Here is a 14093-nt window from a genome sequence, read left to right on the forward strand (position 1 = left end):
TTTTACAGGCTTGCTATTACTGCATACTTTCTTTTTCTGGTTCTGCTCACTTCACTTTGTATCAGCTCATACAAGTCTTCCTGGTTTTTCTCAAACCATCTTATTTATCATTTTTTTATAGCACAATACTACTCCATCATATTCACATACCATAACTCGTTCAGCCATTCCTCAGCCGATGAGTACCCCTTCAGTTTCCAATTCTTTGCCACAACAAAAAGAGCTGTCATAAATATTCATGTGCATATGGGCTCTTTTTCCTTTTAATTTGATCTCCTTGGGGTATAGACCTAGTAGGTATTGCTGGGTCAATTGGTATGTGCAGTTTTACAGACCTTCAGACATAGTTTCAAATTTTTCATAGTTCACAGTGGAAGTGTAGTTATGACTAGAGAAAGGAGAGCCCAGTCAGATGGGGTGGGAGCTCATGAGCTAGCTACATATCTAGTTCACATTTTCTCATTTTGAGTAAAATTCATTTTATTCTCCAGTTTAATTTTGAATGATGCTGGTGATGCTGCATGAAGTTGCAGGCTTGGCAGTGGGGGTAATTGCAGGTAATTACCTGTGAATCTGAGAGTCAGGTTCCTGGCATGAGTTGGTGATTTCAGAGCCTTGGGCTACTCTGAAGGTATGAACATGCTGCCCTTTTAGCTGTATGACCTTCCCATATCTACGATGATTTTTTGCATGTCTGAATTGTTCTTAAACAAAAGGAAAACCAAATTCAGTTGCTTTTACTATAGCATCACAGTGTCACTTTTCTGGTTTATGTTTGTTGTATAAATGGTTTTATTTTATGGTTTCATTTGTTATTTGTTTTTTATTTCAGGGTTCATTTCAGTCAGCAAATTTGCTTTGTGATATATCCCTAGGAAATATAAACCTTTAGGTCCCTTTGTCTTTGTGAGGAAGGTGGTCCTGCTCTGCTGTACATCTCTACCTCCATTGTTCTGCTATCCTAAAGTACGTTTCCACCAGTTGTATTCTACACTTTCACATATTTGCAGCCAAAACAATAAAAACTTATTTTTTTGGAAGAAAAAAAATGAAGCCACCCTCACATGGCCAGTGCAGATACTGCAGCCCTTTAAGAAGGTTACCCCAGAAAGACTGAAGACCATGATGGCTCAAGTAGAGTGAAACCTAGTGGGGAAACTCAGATATTGCACTCTATAATTGATACTATGACTCTTTTATATAGGCTTGCAGGAGAAAAAATTCAAGCCATATTGTCTGGGAAGGAGGCAAAAGGGTTGTAGGTATCAAATGAAATTGAATAAATGAATTAAATGAATGAAGTCAAATCAATGAATAGAATGGATGGATGAATGAAAAGGGACATCTACCAAGAGGGGCAATGATTATCAGGGCAGGAATGTTTCCCAGAATCTATAGATTGGAGGGCAGGCATTAAGGGGACAGTGAACAAATCTTCAGAACAAAGGTCCAGGCTAAATAATCCATGGGAAGTATAAACATCTGACAAGGCTGTTGAAGGATCCCTACACTGAGATTCCATGCAAAATTATGTTTTTGTGCCTGTGAAGGGGTGGGGAGATTTTGTAGGAATTGACTTATATGCCCATGTGGTTTGTGACTTTGAGAGTATGTTCTGCATAAGGAAAGAACCAAGGTCCCTAGTAGAGCTGCTGAGGAAGAAGGGAGCTCAGAGGAAATCCAGAGATTCACATAGTGCTCTATTAGCCAAAAGTGGCTGCTGTACTTCCAAGAGTATTGACATAGAAGACTTGCTGAGGCTGATATAGGTGAGGAAGCTTCATAGCACTCAGTAGGAACATCTAGGAAATTGTAACCCTCTCTTTTAAAAATTTCCTCTGTGTATATGTGTGTAACCTTGCATTTTATTTGAAAATAAATTCTTACTAACCTCAGTTATCATTGGACTTTGCAAAGGGGAATGGAGGGGAATGTTCCTAGGGAAGTATGTTGGAGCAGCAGTGATGATGACTGAAAACAGAATGTTGGCAAGAGAACCATGGGGGATGTACATTAGTCAGATTTGCTAATTTTGGCAAGTACGTGTCAATAGGAAGTAAACCAGTTCCTCTTCCCTCTTTTCTTACGGGAAAAAAGGAAACATGGAGGTACATTCACAATACAAATAGAAGGATGGGGCTTCTGAGAAAATGTCCCTTCAAACATGCTTCTGGATGAGTACAGAGCTGCAGAAACTGAGACAACAGAAAGTGTGGATATTAGAGCTTCAAGACTTATAGGATAATGCTGAGAAAAACTGATTGAGAGAGACAGACATGGTAATTAAGTGGCACCCCACTTATAGCATAGTTCTTGCATATAGAGGGCTATATATTCCACCCTTTTAAAGAGTTGATAATATAGCTATATATGCTGTAGATCAGGAAGTTGTCCTATATTGAGAAGCGCCCCCTCTACCACTACCACCTTGGCCAAGGTTCCTCTTAGCTCAGTCTAGGGTTTAAAATATAAAATTATATATATTTAGGATATTATATATAGTATATATATGTATGTGTGTGTGTGCCTGTGTGTGATTTAGAAAGGCCAAGGTCACCCACTGTATCTTGGGCCATCACCAGTCATCTTGACCTTTGTCTTGCCTCTAGACTTCGATGACCCTGGAGGAGAGAGTGAGACTTAATAAGACTCTGCACAGCTCTGCCCCACTCTTATCTAATTCATGCACAAGTCAAGACATCACTCTTATGATGTCATTGGTCCTTTTTGAGAACAGAGGACAAACAGCAGCAATTTATTAATAATATTTTATAATTCTATCACAAATTGGCCTGTATTTTGGAGTCTCACCCTGAACTCAAAGAAAATCTCCAAATATGGTTCGTGCCTCATTTCCCATTAAGGTCCCTCCCAACTTCACAAAGTGACAAATGGAAAACATGTTCACATTGAAGTTTGAATACATTTACTGCAATAAATAATATTTCAAAAAACTCAGGGCATTGACTCAAGTTAAGTATTACTCAAATCCCACCAGCAACTTCTGCCCCTTTTAAGAGATGGGTTCATAACTTCACTATTATTTGTTTTAATCTTATTTAATATTTTATTTTTCCCAATTACATGTAAAACAATTTTGCCATTCTTTTTTCCCAAAATTTTGAGTTCCAAATTCTTTCCCTCCTACCACTCCCCCTACCTCATTGAGAAGACAAGCAATTTGACGTAGGTTATATGTGTGTAGTCTTGCAAAACACATTTCTACGTAAGTCATTCTGTGAAAGAAAATATAGAATATCACCCCCAAGAAAAATAAAGCAAAGAAAAAGTTCTTTCTCTGGAGATGGATAGCACCTTTCACAAGTCATACAGAACTGTCTTAGATCATTGTATTGCTGAGAATAGTTAAGTTATTCATAGCAGATCATCACATAATATTGCCATTACTGTGTACAATGTTCTCCTGGTTCTGCTCATTTCACTTTGTATCAATTCATGCAAGTCTTTCCATGTTTTTCGGAGAGCATCCTGCTCATCATTTCTTAAAGCTCAATAGTCTCTTATCACAGTGATATACAACAAATTGTTCAGCCAATTGATAGATATCCCCTCAATTTCCAATTCTTTGCTACCACAAGAAGACTAACGATAAACATTTTATACATATAAGTCATTTTACTTTTCATTTTTTATCTCTTTTGGGATACATACCTAGTAGTGGTATTGCTAGGTCAAAAAGTATGCATGATTTTATAGCCCTTTGGGCATAGTTCCAAATTGCTCTCCAGAATGGTTGAATAACTATACTTCACCAATAGTACATTAGTGTTTTAATTTTCCCCCATCCACTCCAACATGGGTCATTTTCCTTTTCTATCATATTAGCTAATCTGTAGGTATGGAGTGGTACCTCAGGGTTGTTTTAATCTATATTTCTCTCATCAATAGCGATTTAGAGCATTTTTTTCGTATGACTATAGATAGCTCTAATTACTTAGTCTGAAAACTGCCTGTTCATATCCTTTGACCATTTTTCAATTGAGGAATGGGTCTTATTTCTATAAATTTGACTCAGCTTTCTATATATTTGAGAAATGAAGTCTTAATCTGAGAAGCCGTAATTTTTTTCACATTAATGATTACCAACTATACATTTTCCTTCATCCTATTTCCCTCTGTTTATTCCACTGTCTCTCTTCTTTTACCCTGCCCATTCTCACAAGTGTTTTGCTTCTGACTTTTACCTCCTCCAAACTGACCCCACTTCCATCAGCTCCCCTGCTTTAATACTTTCCCATTCTACTTTCCTGTATGGTAAGATAGATTTCTACACCCAACTGTGTGTGTATATTATTCCCTCTTTGAGTCAATTCTAATGAGTGTAAAGTTTGTGTGCTCCCCTCTTCACTTCTTCCATTTTCCCCTCCATGTAAATGCTCTTGCAGGCCTATTTTATGTCAGATAATTTATCCCATTCTACCTCTCCCTTTTCCCTTCTTGCAGCACACCCTTCTTTCTCATCCTTTAATATTTTTTTAGATAACCATACCATCACATTCAACTCACTCCTCTATTTTCTGTCTATGTATACTCCTTCTAACTGCCCTAATAATGATGAAGTCCTTAGGACTTATTAATATAATTTTCCCATGTAGGAATATAAACAGTTTAATCTCATCGAATCCCTTGATTTCTTTTTCCCGTTTACCTTTTTATGCTTCTTTTGAGTCTTGTATTTGAAAGTCAACTTTTCTCTTCAGCTCTGGTCTTTACTGGGGCCTGGTCTGTACTGGCAGGACCAATACTGGACTGTGTTCCTCTCTCACCCTCTTGCAACAGACCTTTCCTGCCAACCTTCTAACTTGTCTTGGGTTGAACAATTGTTTCACTTCAGGTTTTTTTGGGTTCTGCCACTCTAGAATTTGTTTAGAGTCATTATTTAAAAGTATGTGGAAGTGTTTGTGGGAGAGCTCTGGTGAGTCCCTGCCTTTACTTCACCATCTTGGTTCTGCTTCCTCCATAACTTTGCTATAATTTAGGGAACTACCATATCCTTGAGAGGCCTTGGCAGTTGGTCACTTGTCCTCTGCCCTGTGTACTGTGCAGTATGATTTTTAATTCCTCCCTTCTCTACTCCCTGTCTTTAATATCTATAATCAGATAAGCACTTCCCTATTATTTGGCAAGTGTTGCTTGTGCTCCCCAGTGGCAATCTCAAGGTTTCACCACAGATCAAAGGGCCATAAATTCCCATGCTTCAGGGCTGTGGGGTTGAGTGAGGAGATAGCAGAAGTTGCTGAGAGGGGCAGGGTTATGGTGGGACCCTTGATCACAATGGAAGGTATAGACTACACAGTGGTGTATCCCTTGGGAAGAAATAACTTCAACAAATCCCCCTCTATCAACTCCAGCTCATATGGTTCTAGGTCCCGTGAAATCACACTTCCACCTTGCCATCCTTGTTGTGTCTCAAGTGGAGTTCTCTGCCTAGCTGAGCACTGGGACAGCACTGCCAGCAGTTTCTAGGCTGACTCATGGCTGCCCAGGAAAGTGTGTGTGTGTGTGTGTGTGTGTGCACGCTCACGTGTGCATTGGGGGGATTCGAAGAGAGAAAAAGGAGAAGAGGGAGAGAGGAGAGGGAGATAGGAAGCAGAGTGAGAGAAAGAGAGAAGAGAGAGAAAGGGAGAGAGAAAAGAGAAAGAGATGAGAGGAGAGAGAGGGAGGGAAGGTGGGGGGGTATTAGAATCAGCTCATCCTGGCTCGCAAGATCTGATTGTTAAATTTTCAGTATGAGCATACCTCAGAATCAACAAACTGTTAATTAAAGCTTGATTTATTGTCTATCATTGATTTGCAGACTCAAGAAATGGTAGATAAAATGTTAATAATGTAGATTAAACTTAAAGTGTGTCTTACATACTTGGAGAACCAGCATATCCTTGGAGAGAGGAGATAGACACACAGAGAGAAGCAGAAGGGAGAGGAGAGGAGAGAAAGAGAGAGAGAGAGAGAGAGAGAGAGAGAGAGAGAGAGAGAGAGAGAGAGAGAGAGAGAAAGAGAGAGAGAGAGATAGGCAAAGAGAGAGTAAGAGGAAGGGAGAAAGTGGGAGGAGGAGAGGGAGGGGGAGACAGAGAGAGGACAGTGAGACAGATTGACAGCTACAGACAAAATCAAAGTCATAGAATGAGGCAAAAGGAGAGACAGACAGACAGAGAAAGAGATAAAGAGAGACAGAGACAGAGGCAGATGTGTGTGTATGTGTGTGTGTGAGAGACAGAGAGAGAGAGACAGAGAGAGTAAGAATGAGAGAGAGAAAGAGAGAGAGAGAGAGAGAGAGAGAGAGAGAGAGAGAGAGAGAGAGATTCAAGAAAAATATAAAATATTTAGGAGAGACCCAGAGAATGAGGCAAGTCTTTTTCTTCAAGACATACTTAGGTCCCTGGGAGGCCAATGCATCTGATCTTAACTGTGGGGCACAAGTATCTGCTCTGAACAATGTGTCCTACTTTCCCCATGATCAAAGGATTATAAAACCTCATGCTTCAGGCTGTGGGGCACAGTGAGGAGAGAGCAGAAAGAGCTGGGAGGGTCAGAGTTTTGGTGGGACTCTTCATCACAGTGGAAGGTACAGACTACACAGTAATGCATCCCCTGGGGCTCCTTCTACAAAAACCGCTATTTAGAGGTGGAGCCTTGGGGCTAAACTGGATTAGTAGAGACTGTCATGGGAAGGAAGGAATGTTCTCATTCTAATATTCATCAATATAGGAAAAGCCATAGATTCCAGACATTGAGTTCTTTGAATTTTTCCTCAGCAATGTCCCTTGCAATCATCACCTCATTTCCACTCATTTCCAAAACCACAACCCTGGTGAATACTTTCATTAACTCAACTCATCTTGTACTCCTGCCAGCATCAACTCTTCTTGGACATCCCATCTGACTAAGCCTTCTCATTCACTCTGATTATATTATTTCCTTGTTCAGAATCTTTTATTGGCTTCCCATTGCTTCAAGATGAACTCCAAGCTCCTTTAAGGCTCTAGCCACCATCTAGTCCAAAGCTACATTTTCAGTCTTATTTCATTGGACAACCAGAGCTTGAAAGGCTCACACCATATAAGGAATAACTGAAGAAGGTGAAAGAGTTTAGTCTCCAGGATCAAATATAAAATCCTCTTTTTAGTGTTCAAAGCCCTACACTTCATTCCCCTGCACATACTTAGCATTCCAGTGACATTGGTTTTCTTTCTATTCTTTGAACAAGATACTCCATCTCCTGACTCCAGGCATTTTAACTGACTGTCCCCAATACCTGAAATTCATTCTCTCATCCTCTCCATCTCCTGGTTTCCCTGGCTTCCTTCAGGTCTCTAAACAAAAAGCTTTTCATGATCCCTTTTAATGTATGTGTCTTCCCTTTAAATCTCCAGTTTATCCTGTCTACATCTTGTTTGTACATGGTTGTTTGCATTATTAGCTTGTTAGCCTGTGAGCTCCTTGAGAGCAGGGATTATTTTTTTTTTGCCTTTCTTTGAATACCTACTGCTTAGTATAGTGCCTGAAACATAGTAAAGTCTTTAATAAATGCATCTTGATTGACATATTTTTTCCCTCCCAGAGAGCTGGCTGTTAAACATTTAGCAGCACACCCCTAATTTAAATCCAAGTCTTTCTGACTCTTAAGTCCAGCTTGCTCTCTCTTTCTGTCTCATTCTCTCTCTCTGGGTCTCTTCTAGGTCTCTTTCCATACACATACACCCACACATAGAAGATGAAAGAGTAGATAATAGCGAATGAATATAAGAGCATGGAACAGTCCTTGAAAAATAGTGTCAGGAATGCTAAGACTCAGAATAAGATTTGTGCACATTGGTAAAGGTAGTCCCATACTGAGAGTTCACTATAATGATGAAACCACAGGTCTAGTAAAAATCATTTTGCACATATCTTGTATTTTACTTTACTTGTGAGGAAAACCAAGGACAACAAAAGATTCATGTTTTTTTTAAAGCTATACTGGGGAAAGGAGGGGGATCAAAAAAACAGAGAGGGCCAGTGCTTGGGTTGAATTGAGAATAGAGAGAAAGAATGGCTGCTCATCTCTCACTTTGCTTCAGTTTTCTTGGCCAAGGAGAATGACTCTTGCATTGTAAAGGACAGAATAGAAATGGTTAACTTGGACTGGATACCCAAGATAAGTAAGGACATGGTGAGGGTGCAGCTAGCTGTGCTTGATGAAGTAAAGTCAGCAGATCCAAATGAAATAACACATCAATTAACCAACCAACCAGCCAGTCAACCAACCAACTAACCAACCAATCAGTCAACAAGCATTTAATTTCCTACTACATGCCACACAGTATGCTAAGCTATCCTTGCCCTCAAGTGCCTCACATTCTACTGGGGAGATATAATATTTTCACAGATAGGTACAATATAAGTTACATACAAAATTTTGTTTCTTATTAGACTTGTGATTTCATTATTATAGTGAGCTCCCAGTATTGGACTATCTCTACCAGTGCACACTTATGGTCTTAGATTTACCTAGTACAATGCAAGGTTAAGTGACTTGCCCAGGGTCACCTAATAAGTATGTATCAGAAGCAAGACTTGAACCCAGAGCTTCCTGCTTTTGAGACTAGCTCTCTATTCACTTGATCATACTGACTGCTCAAAATTAATCCACAGTGATTTTGTGGGGAGAGGTACTAAAATTTGGAAGGATCAGAAAGCTTCATGAAGTAAATAGCACTTGAGCTGAGACTTGAAGGGAGCCAAGGAGTCCAGGAGATGAGGAAATAGAGCATTCTGGCTATGGAGACAGAAGGTAGAAGATCATGTGCAGGGATAGGGGATGGGTGGGAAAGTGAGGAGGTGTATGCAGGGGAGTTGTATGGGTGCAGCCTGGAAAGGCAGCTCAGGGCCAGATTGTGAAGGACTTTAAATGTTAAACTGAGAAGTTTGTATTTTATCTTAGTGGCACTGGGGAGCTCCTGAAGCTTCTTGAGCAGGATAGTGATGTGGTTACATCTGAACTTTAGGATTATCAATTTGAAGGCTATGTAGATAGGTTGAATTGGTGTGGGGAGACACTGGAGAGGAGACCAATTTGGAGGCCACTGGTTGGTTGTTGTCCTTTGTTCTCGAAGAGGACCAAAATGACATCACTATGCTTGAGTCAAGATTCAACATGTCTGACTGTGGCTGATAAGGCCAGTATGAGCTCAGAATGCTCTACCACAGGTCAGGAACAAATAGTCTGTGTGAATATTTGTGGTGGATACTCCAAACTTCTGCATCCTACATTTCCTTTGAGTTGGTTCAATTCTACTTTGCTCATAGAGCACAGCACTTTCTCTGATGTGGGCATGCCATGCTGAGTGGTCTTGTGCCAATGTCTCCCATGTCACACAATCAATTCCAAAGTTCTTGAGGGAGACCTTGAGAGTGTCCTTGTAACCCTTCTTCTGGCCACCATGTGAATGCTTGCCCTGTGTGAGTTCTGTATAAAATAGTCTTTTTGGCAAGCATATGTTTTGCATTTGAATAATGCGGTCAGCCCATCAGAGTTTCGCTCTCTGAAGTAGAGTTTGAATGCTTGGCAGTTTAGTTCGAGTAAGGACCTCAGTGTCTGGTACCTTATCCTGCCAGGTGACCTTCAGAATCTTCCTAAGACAATTCAAATGGAAGCGATTCAGTTTCCTGGCATGGCACTGGTAGACTGTCAAGGTTTCACAGGCATACAATAATGAGGTCAGCACCACAGCTCTGTATACCGTCCATTTGGTAATCAGTCTAATACCTCTTCTCTCCCACACTTTCCTTTGGAGCCTCCCAAACACTGAGCTAGCTCCGGCAATGTGTCCATCAACCTCATTATCAATGTGTACATCTACCAGTACCTTTAGTTACATGAGGTTAATGTAGGTTATGACACTTTTTTTTTATTTGGAGAAATTTTTTTCTTGTATTTCTATTCCACTGGACAGTAACAAGTAAGACATTTGATATGAAGTCAGGCAAAGATCAAAAGAACATGGCATGGCATGCTATTTTTTCACTCATTACTAACTGGCACTTTGAAAAGAGAGAAATTAAATAGCAGGAATTTCTCATTAGCCCTCCTCCCAACTTTCCTATTTCTATCATTCTTTGATTCAGAGTTTCACAGTCTGGGACTATGGCCCTGAAAGCCAGGGGTTCCACATCCTTCTTTCTTTTTCTGACAGGGTTGATTAGGTGGTAGATTTGGGCTGGGGATCATAGTAAATGTAGTTTGCCTACAGAGTATCTTGCATTATTCTTGTGGATAAGTTGGAGAACTGTGAGCTAGATGATAATGCAATGAGATGAGTTTAGAACTGTTTGAATTACTTGACTTATAGTGTCCTTGTTACTACTATTAGTAGTTCCATGTTAGTTTGACAGGAAGTCTCTAACATAGCGCCTTAGGGATCTGTGCTTGACCCTGTGCTGATTAACAGTTTTATCAATGTCTTGGACAAAGGCATGAATGTCATGCATTTCAAATTCACTGATGACACAAAGCTGGGACAGATAGCTAACATACTGGATGACACAGTCAAAATCAAAAGACCTTGATGGACTAATACATTAGGCTGAATCTACTAAAGGGACATTTACTAGAGACAAATAAAAACTCCTTTGCACAGGGCATCAAGCAATCATTTGGTCAATTAAGTGAGAGTCATCTTACTCCATACGGGCTCAGGATTGAGACTATAAGTCAGAGACTCTGAAGGTACTGAGGGTGTAGGATTCACTGAATCGTGCTGAAGGGTAAGGTCTGTCTACCCACTGACCAGGTTTATTTATGAATTTCTAAGGGTAATGGGAAAATACTTTTCACACCTATCTAGACAACGCCCATCGATGGAGGGTACATACTGTGCACTTGGTATGTAATCTCAATGTGAGTTTAGATCTGCATTTGGTCCATAGTGAACATAGTGAAAAAGTGTAGAATTTTGAGAACTGGAAGGGATCTCAGGGACCATGTAGCCTAACCCATACCCAAGAGGTATTCTATGACATACTGAACAAGAGGCCAGTTATTGAACAAGCATTTATAATTACTATTTTAATTAATAATTAATTTCCCATATATTATAAATTAATTATATAATTATGTTTTGTATTTATTTTTATATTTTTATTATATTTTTATATATAATTATAATAATATTCATTATAATCAACATAATCAATTAAAATAAATAAATAACTAGTAATATTAATTATGTGCCAGGAGCTGTGCTATGTGCACAAAGAAAGACAAAAACCAGTTCCTCCTTTAAAGGTGTTCACAGTCTGATGGAGGAGACAATAAGCAAACAAATATGTACAAACAAGATGTAGACAGGATAAATTGGAGATAATCACAGAGGGATCACACTAAGATTAAGGGGGAGTGGAAAAGGTTTCTCCTAGAAGCTCGGATTTTAGCTGAGTCCTGACGGAAGTCAGGAGCCAGAGATGAGGAAGGAGAGAATTCCATATATTGGGGACAGCCAATGAAAGTGCCTGGAGCCAGGAGTGTCTTGTTTGAGGAATAGCAAAGACACCAGGGTTACTACAGTGTGGAGTATGTGAAGGACAGTAAGGTGTAAGAAGACTGGAAAGGTAAAAGGGGCCTGATAATATTTGAAACAGCCCATTCCACTTTTATATAGTTCTAATATAGAGTAAGGAAGACTGCCCCAGAAACTCCTAAGTTGTATGACCCTGGACAAGTCACTTAATGTCTCTCAGCCTCAGTTTTCTCATCTATAAAATGGGGATAAGAGTATCTACCTCTATTGTTATGTGGATCAAGTGAGATAATGTATGTAAAGTACACCACTATCCCTGAATGTTATATAAATGCTAGCAGTTATTATTGTTATTACTATGAAGGTTTTCTTGATATCGGTCTAATTTGCTTCTTTGAAATCTCCACCCATTGCTTTTGCCTTCTGGAACCACATAAAACAAGTCTGATTCCTCTTACATGTGATAGCTTTCTGGACAGTTGAACAAAGTTATCACATTGTCCTCTGAGTCTTCTCTTCTTCCAGGTTAAGCATTCCCAGTTCCTTCAGCCGTTCTTCACATAGCGGGAGCTCAGGGCTCTTCACCATACTGGGTGCCCTCCTCTGGACCCTCTCCAACTTACCAATGTTCATTTTAAATTGGGGTGCCCAACTGAACACAAAAATTCAAATAAAGTCTGACAAGGGCAGCATTCAGAAGGACTATCACCTCCTTATTATTGGAATTCCTGGTCCACTTAATGGTGACCAAGATCTCATTACCTTCTTTGGCTGCTCTATCACTGCTGAGCCCTATTGAGCTTGCAGTCCCCCTTATCCAATGATCTTTTTCAGATAAGCTTCTGTCCAACCGTGTCTGCCCCTTCTCTTACTTGTGAAGTTGATTTTTTTGTGCCTATGCATAAGACTTTACATTGATCCCTATGGAATTTTATCTTATAAGTTGCAGCCCAATTCTCTAGCCTGTCAGAATCTTATTGGATTCTAACTCTATCATCTACTGCAGGGCTGTCCAAAATGTGCCCCGCGGGCCATATGCAACCCGCAGTGTGATTTATGTGGCCTGCCTACAAGCATAGAAATTTACATAAATGCTTCAGTAAACCAAGCTGAGCTACTGCAGAACTCACACTAAAATGGCAAATCGAAATATATTGTCTATTGTTTCAATAAAAACCCAAGGTTGGATAGCCCTGATCTACTGTATTAGCTGTTATTCCCAGCTTCTTGTCATTTGCTAATTTATTAAGCATGCCATCCGTCCATGCCTTTATTCAAATGTAGTATACGTGCTCCGGCTTATTCCCTGAGAACCCAGCAGGCTGTGTCTCCAGCTCTGGGTTTCAGGACATCATAAGCATTTTTGTCTGGTGTGGTGTGATGTGTGTGTGTGTGTGTGTGTGTGTGTGTGTGTGTGTGTGTATGTGTGTATTGCCATTGTCTTGAGGCCCTACTAGTTGTATCCACCTCCTCCCCACTGTTAGGTGCCAATAACTAACATCTTACTTCCATTTAACACAACATCAATGAACTTTTATGAAGACTTATTTTCAGTGAAGATACAGCAAGAACAAACATACAAACATTTCCTTCCAACACCTCAGGACTAAACTCTTTGTTCAATTCCTATATAACATAGGTCTCACGAAGTTCATGCAGCCTGGCTGACAGATGAATCCTTCTGTCAGCTCTCACTGGTCCAAGAAGGTCACTACCAAAGGTCACTCCTTGCACCTCAGGACATGGCTGCAAAACCCAAACTCTGGAGCACCAGCATGCTGGAGAGTTCGCTGGACCTTTTGAAACTCACACGATAGGAAGTCTTATTCCTTCACCTAAAATGGAAAAAGAACAATTACAGAGGCCAAGGACCAAGGTGAGGGCCACATGGCCACAAAGGGGAGAAGTCCTCAAAGACCCTCCCTTACAGCTCTGTCTCTCATCAGACACTGTGAGCCAAGTCAACGAGATCCCTCAAGACAGCCGTTGGAGAGAAGGAGGCAAAGATATTAGGCCAAAGGTGACAGCCTTCTTGAAGATGTCCTTAATTCTGTCTACACAACCAATGGACAAAGGCTCCCTCTAGCCACATGGTTAGCATGGAGGAATGTTGTGCATGCTCCATAGTCTCTCCAAGGTACTTTCTGGAACCAGGCTCCCTAGTCTCCCCCACATGGGGAATTTCCTTCAATGGAGCACACCAATGCACTTGTCAATGTTTTAGCTCCCCATTACATAAATAATTAATGAAAATACTAAACAGCATAAAGAGGCACAGATCCCTGGGGTCCTCTACTGGAGACCTACTGCCACATTGACATTGAACTATTAATGACTCTTGTGAATCCAACCATCCATTTAGCTCTGAATCCATCTAACTCTCTTATCTTCTAGTCTACCTGTCTTTATCTTCCCCACAAGAACAGTATAAGATATTTTATCAAAAAGCGTTGCTAAAATGGAGGTAAACTGTATCTAAAGTATTCCCCTCATCTATCAGTTTAGTAACAGTGTTAATAAAAAGTCATTGGGGTCAGCCTGGCATGACTTGTTCTAGATGACGCTGTGCTGGCT

General features: G+C 40.2%; 1 protein-coding gene across 1 annotated transcript in view; it reads left to right on the forward strand.

The window, feature by feature from the left end:
- LOC118833563 (M1-specific T cell receptor alpha chain-like) overlaps window positions 1-14093 on the forward strand; it is a 44032-nt gene that overhangs the window by 21349 nt on the left and 8590 nt on the right. The window lies entirely within an intron of this gene.

The sequence above is a fragment of the Trichosurus vulpecula genome, chromosome 1 (genome assembly GCF_011100635.1).
Source record: "Trichosurus vulpecula isolate mTriVul1 chromosome 1, mTriVul1.pri, whole genome shotgun sequence".
NCBI classification, from domain to species: Eukaryota; Metazoa; Chordata; class Mammalia; order Diprotodontia; family Phalangeridae; genus Trichosurus; species Trichosurus vulpecula.